The sequence below is a fragment of the Phyllostomus hastatus genome, unplaced genomic scaffold (genome assembly GCF_019186645.2).
Source record: "Phyllostomus hastatus isolate PE091 unplaced genomic scaffold, TTU_PhHast_1.1 phas_contig_1, whole genome shotgun sequence".
Classification (NCBI taxonomy): Eukaryota; Metazoa; Chordata; class Mammalia; order Chiroptera; family Phyllostomidae; genus Phyllostomus; species Phyllostomus hastatus.
In genome coordinates this window covers 30,876,711-30,900,248 of record NW_025333498.1, presented here as the reverse complement: position 1 = coordinate 30,900,248, position 23,538 = coordinate 30,876,711, and the positions used below count along the sequence as shown (strand labels likewise).

The 23,538-nt window shown below is 36.7% G+C and overlaps 1 protein-coding gene and 1 pseudogene across 1 annotated transcript in view; both read right to left on the bottom strand.

Annotated features, from left to right (window-relative positions):
• Positions 1 to 23,538, bottom strand: part of CCDC148 (coiled-coil domain containing 148) — a 232,500-nt gene that overhangs the window by 23,770 nt on the left and 185,192 nt on the right. The window lies entirely within an intron of this gene.
• Positions 11,772 to 11,867, bottom strand: LOC123814363 (annotated as a pseudogene).

Genomic DNA, 23,538 nt, shown 5'->3' with positions numbered 1-23,538 from the left:
CCTGATATCTGTGTGTGTTCCATCACCTGCTAGTTACTCCTAAACTCACTTTGATAGATCTGCAGCACATGAGACAACCTATACTTGTCTCACGTGGTATCAATTTACTCCACTGCTGTTCATGGGAACATGTGAGACACTCCCTCCCTAGTTTCTGGCCATCGATGCTCAAAATTGGGCCTGGATATAAAGAATGATCTGTCCTCTGCTCTTTAATAGTTCCAGTTCATGAGCCTTATTGGATTATTCTCTGTATTTGAGGTACATGTCTTATGCTTTCCTACTTTCCAAATGCTCTTAGACACAGTCACTGCCCCTGTTATTGTCCACTTTCCTCCATATATTCATTGCATTATCTTGTTGTCTTCAGATGTGTTACCTACATTTGACAATTTCACATGAGGGTATATCCAACATCCTGACTTTAAAGTGTATGGTCCTAATTTCTGCACTGTAATTAGTCCTCCAGTCACATACTTGGGAATTCATCATCTTTTAACATTCAGTGATCCCCAAAGATTTTCTCTTGTATTGTGTAAATTTTTGCCTTTTATCTTAAAATTTAGAATACTCTGCCCCTCTTTTTTTAGAATTCTAAGATTCATGTCAAAAATGTTTTCTCCATCTTTGAGAAGTATCCTTTGTCTCTAGCTCAGAGCTTCTCTTTCTGGTCATAGACCAACCAGGAAACCATTTTTTTTTTTTTTTTAGGAAACCATTTTTAAAACATCATATATGGCACATCCTGAGAAATTTATGTTTGACTTTGCTTCCAAAGCTACCAGTACTAGCAAAAGACCAGATGAAAACACCGCCTCCAGTCTGCTACTCAAGGACTCAAAGTTTCCAGAAAACCTTCCACTTTTCTTCAAAGTGGCCATCCAAGTTGGAACAAGTGCAGTGCCCGGTGGGTGCACTCGGTTTAGGACCTCACTTCTGGATTTTGGGAGAGTTCATAGGGGAGGCAGTACAGGGGACAGGGCACAGCAGGTCTGCACACAGGAAACTCCACAGCAATCTGTAGGGAAGTGCAATTGTCTCTTCATAGGACTTAGTCATATGATTTCTTTCATCTGCTGGGGTGCCTGTGAACCCTACCCAAGTGCCAGAGGTGCTTTATACCAACTATAGAGAGCCAATTGCTTGATTTTTAGGACCTTTGCAAGCTAGTTGTTAAACACAGCCATTGACAAACATTAAATTATATAAACTTAAAGGAAATGGATTGATTTAAAAACAAAGGTAACAAATACTCAAAATTCATCACTGCCCAATTATTTTAGTATGGTCTATCCTCTTGAAGTAATTCATGTCTATTATATCTGTGTGATAGACATAATATATAACGATGTGCAACCGCACATTTCTCCCCAATTCTGTGTTTAGTGACACCAAGTTGGTAGTTTGAAATAAGCCATGGCATATTTACACCACAGAAATTAGCAAATGCTGCAACTCAGGGCTTACCTCTGACAATTACCTACATTTGGTAATTGTCCCCTCCCCTCACCTCCAGCCAGCTGTTAAATGCTTATAAGTATATAAATGCTATGAACCCACTTAGTATTAAGACAGTAAAACACAACAGTACAACACAGTTATGTGAAATTCCCCAACTTTACTTAAAATGTTCACATTCCCTAACATCTCCCAAGTCAAAGCCTGTGGAAGCATAACCTATATCAAACAACAGACTTGCATAATTTCACACTGAGTTGTTGCTTTACTTACTGGTTTTCCTCCCTAAGATGAAGTCTGAAGTTCCTTTACATAAATTTTATATCTAATTTTCCTCTGCTCAAAATCCTTGCCCTTTTACCTACATTATCTCCTAGGGGACTTTTTACACATGTTTGCTACTGTTTGTGTCTGTGCATGCTTACCTGTACACACTGTATAGTAGCTGTATACAGTATTACTTATGACTGGCTAACTTTAACTTAAAATAGCTACAATTTAAGCTCAGCTCAACATCTACTAAAATACTAGAAAGGAAGATCATTAAATGTCTTAGAATCAATACTTGAATTCTTAAGAAGGAATTCAGGAAGAGGTCAGCAAACGTTATTAAAGGAGCAGGAAACTGACTCAGGAAAATCTAAAGAAAGTGAGACTCCTTATATGGCAACGATAAGGCTAATGGGAAACTGAAAGTGATCTTGGAGAATGATTGGGAATTTAATACAGAGGTGTCATTGTTCTCTGTTTCCACTCAGGATAAGTCAAGAGGGACTCAACTTACAGCACTTTATAGAAAGTACTTTAAAAGAATTCAGTAAGAGAAAATTATCTTAAGGTTTTTCCCCCTAAAGTCATTTTTAATCAGCCATTTTAATCAATGATCCCATAAAAGCTTAATGTGAAGGTAGAGAATCTTATTTCCAAAAAGTCAAACAAAAATGTAGTCAATGGAAGAGGGATGTCTGGATTTTCCCCACAAGCAGATATGGCCATTAGCTTTCTAAATATTCTCCAAAGACCTAAGCTTAATTGAAGATCATATTTACTAAGGCTACCCCGAATAGATGGGTATGTATAAGTAAAGGATAAGGGTATAAATATCTAAGACACATAATACAGAATAAGGCAAAAAAAAATTCCATTTGAAACTCAGTTTCTGATCATGTCAATGAGATCTTTTTGTGGGAGGACCTATGAGGGTTTCAAATAAAAATTTCCCTTAATAATCCACTAGTTCCATTTGTGTGTCTAATCACATTTTCAACCCTTTTATGTATTAATACGTGCCACCTTCTAGGGTAATTTCTTCCCTAGTTTTTATTACTACTCTAATGGTAGATATAATTTCTATACAAGGTTATTTTAGTTGCCTGGATTTTGTTAAATCTCTTTGCATGCATTGAAATTCTTTTGGAAATACAAAGGGTATAAACCACTAAATTCATTCATTAATTGTTTAATGAAATTAATTATAATCAATTCATTAAAACAGTAAGAAATTACCCTACTCAGGCACTATAAAATTTGAATATTCCAAGGACTTCCATAATTTGGCTTCTACTTATCTATGCCATCTCTTATGACAACTTTCCCCACTTATTCCAAATTTTATGCTTCAACTACACTGAATTATTCTCAGTTCCTTAAAATTGTCATGGATTTTTGGCAGGAAGACATCTTCCATTTCTGGAAGGTGCTTTCCTTCTACCACAGAGACTTCCTGCTGCCCCTCCACCATCACTGCCTGTTTCAGGTGCTGCTGCACTATGTTCCCCTGGCACTTAGTGCTTGCCCTCACCAAGAATATCTGAATTTCACATTAGACTGCCAAGACCTTCAAAAACAGAGATTGTGTCTTTTTTGTTTATCACTCTATGCCAAGTACTAGTCGTTCAATACAATTATTTAATTTATAAATAAAAATTAATGAATTTAAAATAACATCAACACTGGGTTTCCACACAAAAGGCTCAGTTGATCCCCTTTGTCCCTCTACAAATGGCCATTATGACCATTTTCATGGCCATTAAGTCATCATTTTCTGAGTCATACCAGGAATCATGTAATTTGCCTAAATGCAAATTTCTGATTATTTCATGCATATGCCATTTCACACTTCTGCTTTCTTTCCTAGTGATGCCTAGATTTCATTGGACTTTTTGGTTATCTTCAGGCAACTCTTGTTGCAGCCTCCAGATCTCTTTCTCAGATGGGAAAGGATCATTTAGAACTACCATGCTGCAAACATGGTTCATAATTTAGAAAAAGCAGAAACAGTGAACTGAGTTTAAATTTATTTTGTTCTTTTTTGTATGTTACTGGGAGCACACACTTTTGCCTTTTGTTAAGCAGAACAGAAAAACTACTGTAGTAAAGTTCAAGAATATCTTCTTTCCTAAAGAACAAAAGCAGAAGAACTTTCATCATGATGAGGGAAATTAAACAAACCCTGACTTTGAAACACATTTTTCCTCACAAATATGAGTTCTTAAGGGAGAAGACCACAACAAGAGTGGAAAACAGAGGCAGGGACAAGCAGACTAGCAAGGATTGGCTGAGCACAAAGAAGTTGACCCTCCAGTGGTATGTGGGCTTTACAAGGAGAACAGAATAGTGTCATGGAAACAAAGTGTAAATTTTTTAAAAAATGTCTTGGTCTCTAAGAGATCTCACTTGACTTTATTAGTTTCCTCTAAAGTGTATGATACTTTAAGCTTGGAAAATAACTTTCTTGTAAATGATTTCAATAAAGAGATATATTGACATTAATTTAAAAACTAGTTTTCAGCTTATAAGTTATTTTAAAGTATTTTCCTATAACAGATCTTAGGTACTTCTTGGTGACATTTCTGGAAATAAGTTGAGATTTTATCTCCAAGTCCTGTCTTTTAGGAAAATTGTAGGTGAATAAAGAAGACCCCTTTACTGTAATTTTTAGTAAAAATATAGTATCAGTGTAGATTGTTATTAGGAGGAAGCAAATTTTTTTCTGTAGGGCACAAAACTGTCAAATAATACAAACAACCTGTTTGTGACTGATGATAATTAAAGATTGGTGACTAAAGCATAACCATTTTTTCTTCCTCTCTCCATAAACTTGCTTTCTTAATGTTTTTAATAAAAATTTAGAAAAAGACAGTATTCATTTTATTTCACAAAGTTTTGAAAAGCAGCTTAGCTGAGTTAAGACACTCTCAAACTAGTCATCCTGGTAGTGATGCAAATTGTTCCCACGGAGGGAACGATTCCCATGGAGGGAAGGAAATAACTGAAAGATGCTATGCTGAATTGAGATGCCTCAGGAAACCAAAAATAGATCTACCATATAACCCAGCAATTCCACTTATGGGTATTTATCCAAAGAAGCGTAAAACACTAACTCAAAAAAAATACACATCCATATGTCCATTGCAGTAGTATTATAATAGCCAAGATAGACAAGTGGATAAAGAAGAGGTGTTATGTATATACAATGGAATGTTACTCAGCTACAAAAAAAAGTGAATTCTTGTCATTTGTGACAACATAGATGAACCTAAAGGGTATTATGCTGAGTGAAATAACTCAGCCAGAGAAAGATAAATATGCAGGATTTCACTTATATGTAGAATCTAAAAAGGAAAATAAACAAACTCATAGATACAGAGAACACACTGGTGGTTGCCAGATGGCAGAGGAGTTGAGGGGGCTGGGTGAAAAAGGTGAAGGGATTAAGATGCGCACATTTCCAGTTATAAAAATAGTCATGGGGATGTCATGTACAGCATACGGAACATAGCCAATAATACTGTAATAACTATGTACAGCGTTAGATGAACACTAGACTTATTAGGTAATCACTTAAGTTATATAAATGTCTAATCACTATGTTGTACACCTGAAACTGATATTGTATGTCAACTGTAACTTAAAAATTATTAAAAATTCAAAAGATAAAATACCACCTGCACAAGATAGGGGAGGGGTGGCAGGGCTTAGTGACGCCATGCGTGAAAAAGGTGGTTGTTATCTAGGTTCACATGCTGAAACTGGCTTTCCTGTCTCACCAGTTGATTTACAGTAAGTCTGAATAGTGTCATCATTTCTTTCCATGACGCTGATTTTTTTGAAGCATTTGAAAAGACTGTATTGTAGAATGTTCCTCATTTTGGATGTGTCTGATTGTATTCTCTGGGCATCTGTTTTCTTTGGTTCCTCTTTCATATGAATTTTCTGTAAACAGTTTATTATGTCTCAAATAAGGGTTAACGAACTACAAACCAGGAGGCCAAATCCAATCCATCACTTACATTTGTAAATAAAGATTTATTGGAACAGGAACAACCATTTGTGTACAATAGTCTGTGGATGCTTTCCTGATATGAAGGCAGAATGCAGCCATTGTTACAGGGACTATACAGCTCACAAAGCCGAAAATAATTACAATCTGTTGGCTGTCTGTCTGCCTTTAATGGTAGTCAATTCCTAGACTAGAAAATTGGTTAGATTGAGATAAAATATTTTCGGCACAAAGGTGATGTTTTTCATATTGTATCAATGTCAGGCTGGCTCACTATTAGTGATGTTAAATAAGTACTCTTGGATGATTAATGTGGCAATAGCCAGATCTATGAATTGTAAAGGTACATGTTTTTTCTTCTTCTTTCATTTGGTAAGTAATTCATAGAGCAAAACTTTGCCTCTGTGTAAATAATCCTATTTCCTAAAAATCTTTCATCTGAAGGTTTTACCATCAATTGATGGTAATTTGCCTAAATCGTTACAGTAGGGTTTGAAAAATGTGGTTTTCTAAAGCTATCATTTCTTCAACATTTATGAGCTGACACAATATAATAGCCTAAATCCTCCTTATAATTTTCCTACTCCAGAGCTGATATCAATTTTATTTTTAGGTGAAAATGGTATTTAGAAATCAATATTTAGGAATGCTCATTACTCCTGAAGTGTCATTGTTACTAAGCCCTTTCAGTGACCCTTTCCAGAGGAAGAAAAAGTTATTTGAAAAAAGAAAAATAGTCACATTTTGACTGATATTTTCACTTTATGTTTAATTGTATAATTGTAAAAATTTATTTAATATTGCCATGCTTTCTTGTACACCGAGTCCTAGTTCTGTTATCATTAAAATGTTCAGTTATATACTTTATATTACTATGAATATAAAACATTTTAAGTTCACAAAATCAATGTCACCACCAATAAAAAGCCTACTGAGAAAAGTTTAGGATTTCTTTCCAGTGCTTTTTTCCTTAGAATATATCCAAATGAGAATATACACAGTATTATTTTCAAAGGTTACTCAAAATAAGTTTTTCTTTATATGGTAATAGTATCTTAGTTGGAGAGGCTATAAAAACATTCTAATAACAGGATAATTTGAATATGGACTGAATGCTAGATAATACTGTGGAATTATGGTTCATCTTCTTGGATATCACAATGATATTGTGGTTAAGTAGATTATTGGCCTTATTCTTAGCTAATTAATGCCAAAGTATTTAGTAGTGAGGTGTCATGATGTCTGCAACTTTCTTTTAAATAGTATGGCAAAACACTGTGTGTGTGTGTGTGTGTGTGTGTGTGTGTGTGTAGAGACAGAAACAGAGAGACAGAGAAAGTACAAACAGTAAAGCAAATAGGGCAAAATACTAAAAATTAGTCTATCTGGTAGAAAGTCTTTGTATCACTCTAGTAACTCTTTGTTAGACTTGAAATTTTATAAAAGCTTTAAATTAAATAAAATGGTGAAGAAAAAAGAGAAAGATGGTCATTAGTTCAATATGGATTTTAAAAAGTGATCCATATACACATGCACACATGTTTTGTCACTTATGGAAAAGTTCATTAACCTGTATATCTTGGAGAAGCTTTTAATCTTGCTCTGCTTTAGCAAAGGGGTCTGACCACACCTAGAGCCCTAAATGCTATACTGTGAAAGGGAACAGACAAAAAGAAAATCAGGAAAGAATGGTGTATTAGGTTAAAGAGAATGTCAAGTTTTCCTGGCTTTCCTTCACTCCAGTTCAGTTTATCCAGAGGCTAGCTAAGACCAGAACCCAAGCATATTAGAACATTTTGTTTTTAAGCAACAGCATTAATGCCCCTCCCTTCTACCATCCCACTACACCTAGGATCAGCAAACTTGTTTGTAAAGGGCCATATAATACATACTTCAGGTCTGTGGGCCATGTGGTCCCTGTGTGTGTCACACTGTGTGTGTCATTGAGGTACATGCAGTCAGAGACAATTGAATGGACATGATTGTGTTCCAGTAAAACTTTGCTTATGGACATAGACATTTTAATTTCATACAGTTTCACATAACATTTCTTCTTATTTTTTCAACCATTTAAATACATAAAAACATTTTTAGCTTGCAGGTAATATAAAAAAAAATAGGCAGAGGTGTTGATGTGGCTCAACCAAGAAAACAAAAGGGAAAAACTCACCATTGTGCCTTTGTTTGCCTGCCTTTTAGCTGCCTCACTGGGCTTTGATGAAGGAAAGGGGCTCCTTTGGATACTGGGACCCCGGTCTAAGAAACTCTGTGCCCCTCAGCCATTGAGCAGGTGGTAGCAGCCTCCTTCCAAACATCCAAGACTAAAGTCCATGAGCTGCTCTAAACAGAAAGGCTCATTCCAAGTTTGTAATCAGTGTAGTTGGGAGGAGCCATAATATGGGTAATAATTACTATCAACCCAGGATCCACGTGGAGCTAGAGAGGTACATCATTCTCTCCTTTCTGCAAGTGAAGCCACCTAGCCCACTGTCTGTGCACTCTGGGGCCTTTACCTTGACAGATCAATCTCACATTAATACCTCTGTGCAATCAAATTATTTTGCTTCTAGATATGAACCTGTCTTATTTAAACAAATTTATCTTAGCTACTAGTACAAATAACTTCATAAGTAATAACCTTTATTTACAAAAAATTTATATTCTTTGACAATACTCTTCCCATAGTGACCCTGAACCATGATGTGTGTCCAGTGAGGACATTCCTTTAAACCCTTCTCCACTGTAAAGGACAAATGAGTTGAAAACATGCTTCTCCAGAAAAAGCTTAGAAAAGAAAGGACTTACAGGGATGGAGGTATGTTTGGGGGAAGAGAAATACATGACAATCCTCAATATTTAAATGGGTGTCAAGGGAAAAAAGGTTCAAACTTGTTCCACATGGTCTTGTTCCACAATAGAAGGGGGATTAATGTGTGGAAGCTAGTGGGACAGATCTGGGCTTACTACCAAAAACTAAGGAAAAAAAGAGGGAAGGAAAGAAACCCACTAGCTGTCTGAAGATAAAATGGACTGCCCTGGAGGACAGCAACTTTAGCAACAGGAAGTACATACACATGTGGGATGTATGACCTCGGAGTAGAGAGGCAGAAGGGATTTAAAAATTAAAATCATTGAACCAGATAACTTTTAAGACTTATGACCTTTAATGATTAGGCTTGACAATTTTAGAATGGTATTTTTTTATTACAAATAAAAAGGCAAACATAAATAACCAAAAGAGTGAGGTAATTCTTTATTCTTCTAGTTTTAACCAGAGAAAGACAAGTGTTGCTCAATCACCTAAAACTAACCAGGGCCCTACCATTTGCCTAGTAGTGGTTTACTCTGGTTATATTCATTCTTCCACATAACAGACATTTATTGAAATTGAGCTACCTACAATGTGCCACATATGAGGGCATTGTGGTGAAGACAGATACAGATTCCACTCTCACAGAATTAACAATTTACTGGGAATATAACAATTTAACAAGCAATTGCAATTAAAAAATGGTAGTTGAGATTGTGCAAATACAGGGCACTATGAGGGTATTTAAACACAATTAAAAATCCTTTGATACTCCTACTATTGGAAGTTTAGACCTCAATTCCCTTCACTGGAATCTGGATGAGCTTATTACTACTTTGACCTATACATAAAATAGAAGTAACACTGTCTGATTTTCAAGGCTAGGACACAAAAGGTCATTAGGTTTCTGCCTTGTTTGATGGAGCCCTGAGGTACCCTGCAGGAAGCCCAACTACTCTGAGTCCTCCTCCTGCTTTGAAGAAGTCAAGTCAAGCTTCATGTGGAGACCATGCAGAACTCCAGCCACACCTAGCTTTCTATGTACCCCAGTCTAAAGGAAAGAAGTCGCCAGATTATTTCAACCATTCACTCTCAGCCATTTGAGTTTTCCTGGCTGATAGTCTAGACACCATGCAGCAGAGACAAGCCATCCTGTCTGTGCCGTGTCCACATTCCCAACCAAATGAATCCCTAAGCACAATAATAATATTGTTGTTGTTTTCTGACAATAAATTATGGGCGGTTTGTAATGCAGCAACAGTTCATCACAACAAGTACCATGAAAACATATCAAGAAGACCTAACCTTGTCTAGGGGCCAGAGAAGGCCTCTCTGAGGAAGTGACAGCTGAGCAGAGACTTGAAAGTGTAGGAATTAACCACAGGAGTGTTCTGGTTAGAAGAAACATTCAGTATGAAGAGCCAGTGGAGGCAAGAGAAATCTTGGGACCCTTCAGGAACTGATAGAGTGTAGTAGTCTGGAGAGGAATGGAATGGGCAAGAGTCAGGTGGGAGATAAAAGATAAAGCAGAGTGACCAGACTCATCTCATAAACAAGATTAAGGCCTGTGAACTTTATCAGAAGTGCACAGATAAACCACTGAAGGGTTTTCAGTATCAGAATGACGTGATTGGATGTGTTTGCATTGCAGACTATGCTGAAGTAGTGAGAAGTTGTAGGGGAGAGAGAATAGTGGGATGGTCAGGATAGCAAAGGCGATCCGTGTTTAAAAGGTAAATTCAAGGGATTTGCTAAGTCCTTGCCTGTGGGAATGGAGAGTGAAAAAGGAAGGAGTCATCTGGGCTTCTGAGTGGGCAGTGAGGTGAGTGGTGGTGTCATTTACTGACAAGGAAACACTAACAAAGGAACAGATTGGAGTGGGTGATGAATAGCTCCATCTGGGACATGGAGAATTTGAAGTGCCAGGACACAGCTGGCTAAACATTGTAGACAGAGAGCAGAGTACAGAGAGAAACTAATATCACTGAGTTTGTACTTTACTCCAGGTACTTTACAGATGTTATTTCTCTTCATTTTGATAACAGCCATGTGGGAGTATTCAGAAATGTAAGTAACTCTCTGAAGTCACAGAGACAGAATGGAGTAGTGTAGAGATTTAATATAGACTTTCTATGTTTAAAGGGAAAGACACAAAGTACTCTTTTCCACTTAAAAAAATCACAGTGTAGGTGATACTCTTTGGATTTGATGGCAGCAAAATCAGCATTTGGTAATGCCTCTCTGGTCACTGTAATGGGTGACCTGAAAAGCTAACAGTTTTGAAGAAGGGCCACAGCAAGAGAAAGCAGCCCAGCTGGTTGAAGCCACAGCATGGACAGCAATGCCACTTGGCCTGATGATGCACTACTGGTGCACTGTGTATTCTGGATGACCAGAAGGATCTACAGTCTGCAATAAAATGTTCCAGGTTTTTGTATAACAGAGACCCTCAGAGTTCAGGAGCATGCTCATGCTTTCTTCTCAAATTATGATTTTTCTTTTAACAAGTAGCTCTTGACTTACTATTAGACCCTGGTAATTATTTTGGTAGCTATTTGTCAAGCAGATCCAATGTGATATAGTAAGTGCTTTCACATTTTATCTTATCCCTCACAACTAGATGAGGGTTAGTATCAACTGGAATTTGCCTTTAAGACACCAGGCAACAGTGATTCTGGCTACCCAAAATGAACTGGGTGTGACTAACGGCACAGACTAATAAAGTGAAAGTGGACTGGGCTTGAGCACAACCTGAAGACATAGGTGATTCCCATGAACAGGTGGCTCACACTCCTTCCACACTGACATCCCTCCCTGAACCCACACCTATGGCCCCTGAGGCATTCTCAATGGCTGGCTGACTGAGGAAGAAATAGATGAGCCAGTTTTACAGCTGGGTCTACACACACACTAGCCCAAAATATATGGTGGACAATGCTGCTCTGAGGTGTGCCTGAAAGATGGTAAAGAAGGAAAATTTTGCATGTTGGTATAATTTCAAGAAGAGTATCTCAATGTTCACTGTACCAGAGGTAAAGGATTAGCAACCATCACATCTTAGCTACCCACTACATATTTTTGAGTACATTAATAAATGAGAAATTAATAATATTTTGTGGGTAGTAGTTAATGGTTTGGCCAATTAGTTAGGGACATCAAAAAATATGATTGGAGGATTTGTGAGAGGAAGCCTCATTGAAGTTATATGGAAGGACCTGTTTGAATTGGTCCAGAGTATAGGAATACTGCATGAAGGTGATTTTAAACTGATAAGAACAAATACTACACTTGATCATAGCCAAATGGCTGAGAAGCAATGCATGGAGGTGATTTTAAAGACTGCGGTAGAAGGGATTACCTGTTATGTATGTATGTCTTCTTCCCCAGTAGCCTGGTACTTGCTCAAGGGTCTTATGAAAAAATGCTCCCAGCAGTAGGAACAGAAGCTATGCATCACCCAACTGTCACTCCAAACTCTTGACAGTGTATAAATACACTGGGGAAACTAGCCAGTGTTTGCTAGTTACATTATATTGCACTCATTATATCATAGGAAGAACAGGAAAAGAATTTGGATTTTCCTTCCCTATTCATCTATCATCATCATCTGTGCACTCATAGTGTCCTACAGGATATTGCTTCTTCCTTAGGAAGAAGGAGAAGGGCAATGCGCTGACACCCAGGACTCACTACATCACCTGTATGCGGCTGTCCTTGTAAAACAGAGGTATCGCCTATTGATGACTCAGATGCAGAGATAATATTTCATGAAGTTGGGTGCTGTTTTACAGGTAGTGGTTTTGTTCTGAATAAGTGACCAGTGCATGACGCTGTTTCTCAACACCAGCAGAATATGTACATAGGTGGACCAATAAGTACAAATGAGAATACTGCTTCTCATAATTAAACCTAAAGACATATTCATAAAATTTGTTTCCCATCCTTGAGACTGTAGGCTCTGCTGGTTTTAACTTCTAATACTTTCATCAGGAAGACAACAATGGTTACATTAAAACAGGAGCTGATGCAAGTACTTGTCTTCTGGGGTTTATCAAACCACCAAGCAAATAGGTAGAAAAGAAGGTTACAGTGCTGGCTGAACAACTGACCCATCAAAAGTAAACAGGACTGCTGTTATTTAAAAGAAGCAGGGAAAAGTAGGTGGAATCCAAGGAACCCCCACGATACCTTCTGGAATCACATGCTCAGTGATAAAAGTCACAACTTGTAAGCTAGTCCCTCAGGAACTAAGTTAGAAAAAAGTGAACCCATTAAGTGAAGGACCTCACCCTGCCAAGCTGCTGGCCAAAAGGAAAGCGTATAGGTAATGCATAGTAAAGAAAGGAAATTATAAATTTTATTGTGTGATATTAACCAGATGGAAGGTGTCCACCAGAGGAAGGTGTCCATATACACCACTCACACACACACACACACACACACACACACACTTAAACTAATTTTCTGCTGACTTCCTTGGTGGTAAACTTTAAAATATAGCTCATAGATCATAAAATATTGAGATGGATCACAACAGGACAAGAGCATAATAGAGCAAAAAAGAGCTAGGTGCTTAACAAATGAGACTTTGAGTTGATTCCCTTTAGAAACAGGGTGAAATATTTTGAGTTGTAAAAGGTAAAATTATACAATGTTGTTAAGTTGATTTTTGGGGGTAGTTTTAGTATAGAAAGAAAGGTATTCGTTAATTTTGTCAAGTAAATTTGTGGATTGTAGGAGACTCTTTCCTTTTCTTTTTTTTTCCATAGCTCTGAGGTCCTTTCCTCTTTTGAAGAAATCACACTGCCAGTTGATGTCAGACATTTGCTTGCCCAGCCTCCTTTGCAGCTAATACATGAGCATTTGACTTGAGTGCAGCCCCTCAGATCCTTCCCTTGGAAGCCAGTGGTGCAAAGCAGCAGGGCCCGTGGAGATGCTGCCCATGGGCAGTGGCAGCATGGCAGGAATATGAACAAAGACAGCATTGCCAACAGTGAGGTCCAGAGTCCCAGGACAGCAGGGATGGATGCAAGCCGTGGCATCCAATGGTTAGTGGTTGGACTCACTGGGGAGATTCTGAGGGAGTTGGGGTACAGTCATGACTATCTCCTATCTTCACAGCCTCTGACATTCTAACAATTTTCAAAGCTTGGTTGTGCAAGATGATTCTGTATGTTGTCCAGATATCTTTTGATAAAATCATTTTACTACAAAATTCAACTAAGTGATTTCTGTTGTTTGCAGATCAGACCCCTAGTTAATACAGTAGTGCTGGACTGCATACTTTCCAAGATTCCTTCCAGCTTTAAAACAATTCTATAAAACTCATGTTAGAATATGTAAAGTAAGACTATAAACTATATAAAATAAGAATGTAAGCACGTTTCCTTCACTAACTTAATAATTCTTATTTAATATTACCTCATAGCTCTGTGTGTGTGTGTTTTGCAGTAATTCTAAACAAAGGATGAACATCAAGTTCTTGAAGCTATATTGTATCCAGTATAGTGGTGGCACTTCCTGAAAGATGTCATTATATTTCTCCTAATCCATGACTTTATACTTTCTTCATTTAACCATAGCTGCAAAGTTTCTGCCTACCTAGCCCTGTAGCTTTGTAAAATCTTCCTGGAGTTTATGTCTAAAAGGTCAATATTTCATTACCTGAAAGTGCTTAGTAAAACTCCCTAGTTAAGGGGTCTGTGGTAAAGATATCAATATGTATACAATGGTTGCCTCTGTTTCATTCACAAATGCTGTGTGTGGTCTTGGGGAGCACAGCATTCCTCTGCAGCTCAAGAGTAGCAGCAGATCATTTACCCCTACATATCAGTGTAAATGATGACTTGGAGAAAGATAACACAGTTTCAAACACCCCAGTGCCCAAAAAGAAATTTTCAAATATCTGTCATATTAATTATGCTCCAAGATAAAAGTCTGTGTTTCCAGGAAGAAAATATGAGATAATTAGTTCTTGAAAAAAACAGAGCATCTAGCTATTCCTTTTATAATTATAGTACCTGTGGTCACTTTATTAATACATACATATAAAAGAAAAGTAATGGTGGGCACTAAAAGGATTCAATAATGCTTATTTTGTATAAAAATGTATTTTAAAGAGTTTCTAAATATTGTCTGCCCTCTACCAAACATATACATGATGACATCCCATTTTGCATCCTAAATAACTAATTGTAACAGACAGAACAACTTGTCATATAATAGTAGAAACCCAGGAGCTTTTTAATGAGTAAAGATTTCTAAAATCAAACATCAAAACTGGAAACAATAAAGTAAGAGCAGACCAAACTACTAAGCAAAAGACCCTCTCTAATTCCCTGTTGTTTGGAAGAGACCGCTGATCTGAAGCTGGACTTGGGTATCTCAGGAAAGAAACTGTCACCCGAGGTCCCTAGAACGACCTTCTGCTGGGCATGTCTGCCCAGCTGCTGCTCCGCCTGCCCACTGACACAGGTTTGCTCATTCATTTTCACATTAAAATAACTGTACATCACTTTGTTCATGAATTTCTTAGCTTTCCTCTGTCAATTATGTTTGCTCAGGGACGGTCCATTAAAGGACACTATAATTATGTCCAAATAATCTGTGTATTCATGCCTCAGCATATGAAAACACACACACAGACACACACACCATAGTTAGTTATGTTTTACTAATGAGCAGGTTCTAAGTGTTATTATTATTTGGCAAGATTACCTCTATGGGTTGGAAGATGGCATGTTGGCTATCAGTGGGTCTTTTAAATTAATCTTTTAAATTAATGTTAATTTGCCAACACTTCTAACTTCATTTAAAAGGCAAAACAGGCAGACTCACTAAGAATTATATCTGTTTAATGCCTTGCAGTAATCCCTGGTCAACATCAGTTGGCGCCTCTACTTGGAATGGAGATTGGTTGTCGGAGATTTAATGAACAAGAGCACTCCCACTAATGTGGGGAAATCTCATGCTGAGAGGCAAAAACATAACAAATGTTTGTAAAGTCTCTGTTAATGTCACTTTACTAAGCATACTCTTTAAAACCCTCAGAGATTAGACTATGAACCCACTTTAAACACACTTAATGTCTTCCAATACAACATGCTGTGTTTTGCATATTGTTAAGAAAAGAGAGGGAAACATCTGGTTTTACTACTTAGAAAATGCAATAACTGTCAATTCCGGTGCTGTTGGCAAGCACCTCAAAATACTCACTAGATTAACAAAGTCAATTTAGTATTAGAAAGGCAGCTGGTTCTAGTTTCTTCCTTCCCAAATGGTCATTGCCATCTTAAACTTCAAATGTTGACTATCTTACAACACAGAAAAATTCTCTTCTTTTGAAAACAATGACTAAAAACTAGTGTTTGTTATAATAGAAAGCAATGCTTTCTCCATTAAATGCATGCACATGCACACCTGCTTGGAGAGAAATGCCCAAGGTTTGTCCTTGTGGAGGATTTCTTCTATGAATGTAAACTTTCACCTACATGACTTACCTGAACTAATTCAGGGAGGATGTAGCACTAAGAAAAGAGAAATAAGGGGCACTTCTACAAAAAATGGGATCTTTTCAAGAATTTTAGGTGATTTGGGGCCCATACTTCAGAAAATATGCAAAGAACTCAAGCACACTCATTCTCAAACCTCACTGAACTTCAGAATTCCCTGATGATTTTCAAAAGCTGTTGCTGAAGATTCTGAATGACTTGGTAGGGGAATGGCCTGGGCATTAGGGCTTTAGAACGCTCCCAGGTGATTCTAGTGAATGGAAATACTGCTCAACTATTACATTAACATTATTATGGGCTCTTAAGAACATTATTGGCCAATAACATTCTTAAGAGCCCGTCCCTTCCTTTTGTTGGTTATGCCCAACTTTATTCAGTTTTCTGGTTATGAAATGATATCCAGATGAACTTCTTGTCCAAGTAAATCTGCTTTTAGAAATCTTTAAAATTATTATCTAGAGTGCATAGTTTAAAATTTTTTTAATATCTTAAAACTATTACAAAGGAGGTAAATGGAAGAGACAGACTATTTAATTACAAGGAACAGCAATTAATATAATTGAAATGCACAACTATATCCATCTTTGTAAAAACAATCATTGAACAGAGAAAGGAGTGTCCATATTAGCTGCAAGAGATTTGAACTTCAGAAAAGTTACAGATTGAATATTTTAACAAGCATTTATAAAATGTTATAATAAGAGAGAGGCCTCTTTGCTCAGAAGGGTGATCTAATTTCTGCTTGTTTACTCTGCAACTTTCAATGGCAATGGGAAGCAGTGATGCTAAGAAAAGATAAGGAGAATGAGATATGACCATTAAGTGTGCTTGTTTTCTACTCCTCCCTCTGTATATCTAACATAAAGAATACTCAGTAAAGAAAAAAAGCAAGTTTATAGTTGTTTGTGTGGAAAATAATACAATAAATAATAACACAAGAATAACCTGGGTTTTGTGGACTCACAACTATAAACCTCCTTTTGCCCCATCCTGTATATATATTTAAAATTACCCCCAAACAAAAGAAACATAAATATCACAGAGCCATCATAGCTCACAGAGCTATACACTGCAGTGACTAGGGCTGTGACATTGGCCCCATCAGGCCCCAACGGGAAGGCTGTGAGGAGCTAGTGCATTCAGAGCCCTGCAGGAAAGAGAGAACCACTGTATGCAAAGGAAGAGAGGTTAGCTTCCAGCTGTGGGTGGAAAAGAGGCTTTGGAAAGAGAGCCATGAGGAAGTCAAATGACAAGGAGGTTGGATGTCTAGAAAAGGACCTGAAATGTGAATTAGAGAAAGTAAATGATACAAAGTATGAACATTGTGGTAAAAAAAATAAAACAGGAGTATATGTCCTTATGTCTATTTTGAAGATGATTTCTGTTACCTGAAAATGATATCTTCTATTTAATACTCTTGTATTTGGATTAGTATATTCACTTCTATACATTGTACTTTACTTCCACTTTGCCCACCAGTCTGAAGCACACAGTCAAACAACCAATGAAAATGCAAAAGTATGTTTTATTTATTATTTTTAAAACTACCATGGGTTTTTCTTACTATCATAAATGTACACCCATTGTGGAAATTTTGGAAAATGCAGAAATACAAAGAAGAAAATCAAAACAATCTTTCAATTTATTACCTAGAGACAAAAACTGTTATCATAGAGTTATGTTTCTTTCCAGACTTTTTCTTTGCATAGATATCATAGGAAGAATATTTTGAAAATATTAACTTCATCTATATTATTTCTCCTGGAAATCATATTTCCCTTTGGCCTTCCACTGGTATGGAAAAGAGAAGTAGTGAAGCTCTCATACACCTGCTCTATCACTTTCTACCCCTTAGTGGGTTAAACTGTGATGTCTGGGGCTAAGTAGAAATACTGAGATAGACTATGAAAGCATCCAAGAACATGGAACTGGTTCCCCACTTTCCTGGTATAAAATGCCTCCCAGGAAAGCCCTGCATTCCATATGGCATCCTGTCCAGTATGACACAGGAACAGAGAGAAGCGTTTAGAGATGATATGAGAAAACATCTGTTTCTTACAGCCTGCACAAGGTCTTCTTGAAAGCACGTGCTGGGGAAACCAAAGCTAGCAAGACCCGGAGGGCAGAACATCAGGACCAGAGGCAACAGCAAGGACAGCAGCAGCAGGTGTTGGCCCAAACCCTACAACTAAGTGGGTCCAGTTATGTTACCAGTGAATTGCATAAGGACCAAAGCCATGCCCCATACACGAGATACCAAGGACATCCTGGTAAGGGTAGTGAAGACCTTGAAAGATGCAAAGTAAGGAAACTATAGCAGGGTTCAAAGTTTATATAAAACATGATGTCAACTCTATAAGGGAGTCAGAATCTGCAGGCAGACCACCCACTCAACCCTCCATTGCCAGGAGGCTGCTAAGCTTTCCTGCACACCTCCGCTGGCCAGCATGGTACCATTAACCACATCAGGTTATTCTGCACTTGGAGTGTGACTACTCCAAACTGAAATGTGCTGAAAGAGTAAAACATACAGCAGATTTCAAAGACTTCATATGAAAAAAAGAATATAAAATGTTTCAATAATTTTATATTGATAGCATACTGAAATGATAATGTTTCTGGATATATTTGGTTAAATAAAATTTATTATCAAAGTCAGTTTCACCTTTTACATTTTACATCTTTAAATGTAGGTACTAGAAAATTTTAAATTATATATGTGATTCAAATAACATTTCTATTGGATAGTGTTGCCTTGTACCCTGGGGAGGAGAAGGGATGAAGTGAAATCTCAGAGGATAATGAGGACCTTGAGGGCATCAGAACCTGCAGGCTGCCCAGCTACCCCACCCTTCCACTGGAGGAGGAGAGAGTTTGTACTGCCCAAAGAAATAGAGATAATCCAAAATGAAAGAGCTTGAGATACTTTTAATTAAAAAGTTTCTATCTTTCCCTAAAGAAGAGGGTTCATAAAGAAGTTGGGATCAGTTACTATTTTTCATGCATTTGGGAGTGGTGTGAGTGAATAGTTGACCTTGGTACAAATGGAAGTCTCTTATAGAATTGATATGCTTTATATAAATTTGGAACCTATTTTTTATCATCTTGCATACATTAATAGTTATCTCTCCCAACAGAATAAAACTTAATGCTAAGGGAAAGAACCCAGATGCATCACATTTATATAAAATGTCCAGATAAGGCAAAACTATACAGAAAAAAAATACATCAGTGGTCATTGGGGCTGGGAGTGGGAATTAATACAAATGGGCCTAAGTACTTATTTTGGGGTGACATAAACGATCTAAAACTGGACTATATCAATGGTTGTACAACAATGAAAACTTACTAAAAATCATTTAATTGCACATTTAAAATGGGAATTTATGAAATGAGCTATTCTTCAATAAAAAGGTTTTTACTGTTAAAAGTAGCAGTATTAGTAACTTCCTATAAGCAAGCTGAATTTTTGCACATTTTTATGAAATGACATGGGAAGAAAAGTAGAAAATGAAAACTATCAGCAATCTTGCCTTTACCAAGCACCCCAGTATCTATCAATTTATTGTTAGGATATTAAAAATGAAATGTAAACATTTAGTATACAATAAAAACATATTTCAAACCTTGTATAATGTAGCCAAATATATATATAGAAAAATCTATAATTGAATGAATTTATTAGAAAATAAAAGAGACTGAAAACAAAACAACTAAAGCTTTCAACCAAAAAGGACAGGAAAAAAGCTCGGTAATGTTCAGGAGCATGCTTCTTTCTCTGTCTTCTCTCCAACCCCATCTCTAATGAAATGAGCCACCATCTCTTACCTAGTCTAAGTACTTCACAAGCATTTCTAGTCTCTCATCCCCACTGCCACTTCCTATTTCAGACACTTTTTCTGACATAGCTACTGAAGAAAATTTATAATCGGCTTTTTGGATCATCAGTTTCTACTTATCCAAAATAATATCTGAGCTTTCATCAGAAAAAAAAAAACTATGAAATTTTCTAAAGAGAAGGCTTGAACTGAAGAGTTATTTGGGAAACATGATCATAGATTAGATCTTAAATTTGGTATGTATATCAGCTCTCCCTAACAAAATTCCAGTGCAAAAAATTGACAGGATTTTTTAGATCACAATAACTAAGATATTTTTGAAAAGAAAAACAGTGAGAGTTCTATCAGATAGCAAACAGAATGACTAAAACAGCATGGTATCCATGTGAAAATATAAATATAGATCAGTTTTTATTTCATATAATCAAGAGTCTGTATGGATATAAAATCGTAATTAGAAGTGTAATATATGATAAAGGTGGCATTTCAAATCAGTGGGTGAGAGCGAATCATCAAATAATTGTTTAGATGATTAGCTATCAATTTAGACCAAAAAATAAAAATCAGACACTTAGCTCCTATCATTCATGGGAATAAATCCCAGATGCCTAAATTTTGGAAGAAACATGGACAATATGTATAGTATTTCAAAACCATTAAGTAGGTCTATTTGTAAGGTCATCATGTATCATTTTGAAGTTTGTACTTTGCTAAAGTGATACCCAGCCAGGAGTGGAAATGAGGAATGATGTCCAGCTTGGCCGTACTCGTAAGCCATGTGCCATGATTCAGAAGTGGAGTTTTTCTTTTTCTAATTTGTCTGCTTCCAAATGAGGCACTATGCACTTCATCATCAGAAGGAAGCACCTTTTCTAATTGGTACGAAAACCTTATATGCCAGCAGCAACCAATAAATAATAGTTAATAGCAAGTAGGTAATTCATAGGTACATAACTTTTTTTTACACAAATGGTTGCTATAGATGGAATGTGTCACTTCAAAATTGATATGTTGAAGTTCTTATGCCTAGTGCAATCGTATTTGGGGGTAGGGCTTTTGGGAAGTTACTAAATTTAGATGAAGTCATGAGCATGTGCCTTCATAATGGGATTAGTGCCTTTATAAGAAGAGACATAAAGAGCTAGCTTCCTCTCTCTCCCCATCTTATGAGCACAAAACAAGAAGGCAGCTGTCTATACACCAGGAACCAACTGGACTGGCAACTTGATCTTGGACTTCTAGCCTCCAGAACTGTGAGAAAATACAGTTCTATTGTTTAAGTCACCAGCTGTGGCAGCCAAAGTGCTAATACAGCAGTATGTTATTATAAAATGTACAGGAGTTTTTTTGTCCTTAAATTCATTTTTATGTAGGTATACACACATATACACACACACACATACTGATAACAGAAATGATTTCTACAGAAGAGATTGGATGGAGACAGTGATTAAGGGTCACTTTTGATTGAACTTTAATGTTTTGTTATAAGAATGTCTTTGTATTACATGTTACATCTAAAATATTTTAAATGCTTAAATATTTTAAGTAAAAAATATGTTAGAAGGTCTCATTTTTAAAAGTCAGTTGTTAGTAATCACTTGTATTTAATGAATATTCACTATGTTCCAGGTAGTATGTTAATTCAATATCTTATTTATTCCTTTCAACAATTCTGTGAAGTAGATACTATTTATGTTTTCACTGAACAAATGAAGAAACTGAAGTTCAAAGAAGTTAAATGACTTAGCCAAGTTCACACAACTATAAAGGGTAGAGCCAGGATTCTCATATTGAGAACCTAGAGTAGGGCCTTCTCTCTTAATCTCTATGGCATATTGAGAAATGAAAATAGGGCATCAGGAAATTAGCAGGGTAGTTAAAAGTTTGGCAAAAATTTCAATAAAATAATAAGAGCCAAAAATATATTATAATAGATTGAGAAGGGAAATATAATTAATAAATAAGTTTAAAAAATTGCATTGAACCACATGAAATTATGAATATTTAAACCATTTTTGACCCACAAACTGTAATTTGCTTATGGTTCAACCTAATATATGTGTTAATTTATGAATATTGTTTTCAAGAAACTTTATCTTAGAATTTAAAATATAAGGAAAGAATAAAGAACAGAAGTTTCCAAATCCTCAAGGCTATGTATACATGCTTTTAACAGATCTGGAAACTGTTGCAAGCCTTCTTATTCTGACATGAGAAAAATGTGCCTACAATTATAATATCAGATATGAGATTTATGAATTGTATTTCAATAGTAGAGGAAAACATTTTAGCCAGTAAACCAATTTCTTAGTTTCAGGATGGTTGCAAAAAAAAATACAACTTCTCGTTCAGAAGCAAAGGCTACCAGCCATTTTTACATGTTGAACTTCATTTCCCTAAATCACAGAATGAGAACTGTGCTTTTATCTACAACATCACCCAAAATATTCTGAGAATTATTTCCTGATATATTATCCTGATTTTTTAATGGCCTTTCTCACTGGTTTTCCACTGGCATGCAAACATTGTATTCATAATAATCTTTTCCTTTAATTTATATTTTATGTATTGATTTTAGAGAGAAAGCAAGAGAGAGAGATTTGCTGTTCCATTTATTTATGAATTCATTGGTTGATTCTCCCTGACTGGGATCACACCTGCAGCTGTGGCATATTGGGACAATGCTCCAACTAAATGAGCTACCCAGCCAGGGCAGAGATTCATAATAATCTTCATTATAACCTTTCATATGAGTTGAACATACAGATCATAGACTCTTAACAGTGGATCATTCACTTAGCCCACAGAAGTCATCCAGTTCAAATTTACAAAGGACAAAACAGAGTGTTGTAGAGGTTAAAGTAGGGCTATCAAACACATTTTCATTGGGGGCCACATCAGCCTCACGGTTGCCTTCAAAGGGCTGAATGTAATTTAGGACTGTATAAATGTAACTACTCTTTAACTAGAGGAAAGGAGCTTGGTTGGCACTGCTGCCGAGTAGAAACAAGATGCTGGGCTGGATAAAACGAGGTGGAAGGCCAGATTCAGTCTACAGGCCTTGTGTTTGCCACCTGGGGGCTAAAAGAATGACTTTCCCCTAAGTCACACACTATTCCAGGAAAATTTAACACTAAAACCCTCATCTTCTGGTTCCTAGTCCTTGGTAATCTTTTTACTATGTTTATAATGTGCTTATTTTATCCTGTTATATAATGTAGATCACAGGCAGCAAACACAATGCTGGCAGGCCAAACCTAGCCCTCCATCTTGTTTTATCCAGCCTGGCACCTTGTTTCTAGCCAAGCTCTCGCTTAACTGTTAAGGAGCAGTTACATTTATACAGTCCTAAAATTACATTCAGCCCTTTGAAGGCAACCATGAGGCTGATGTGGCCCCTGGTGAAAATGATTTTGACACCCCTGAGATTAATCTGATTTTCCTTTTCTTCTTTTCAACTGGAGTTCTGAGTCAGCTAATTTTGATAATTTTTGGGACAGGAAGCAAAAGACTAAATTGGTTCAACTCCCTGGCTATAAGGAGAGATTCTATTAGAAGAATTAGAAGAAACTAAATTAGAAGGTCCCTCTCACTTCTGGAACCTCACATCTGTTCCATTTTCCCCACCCCCTCTAA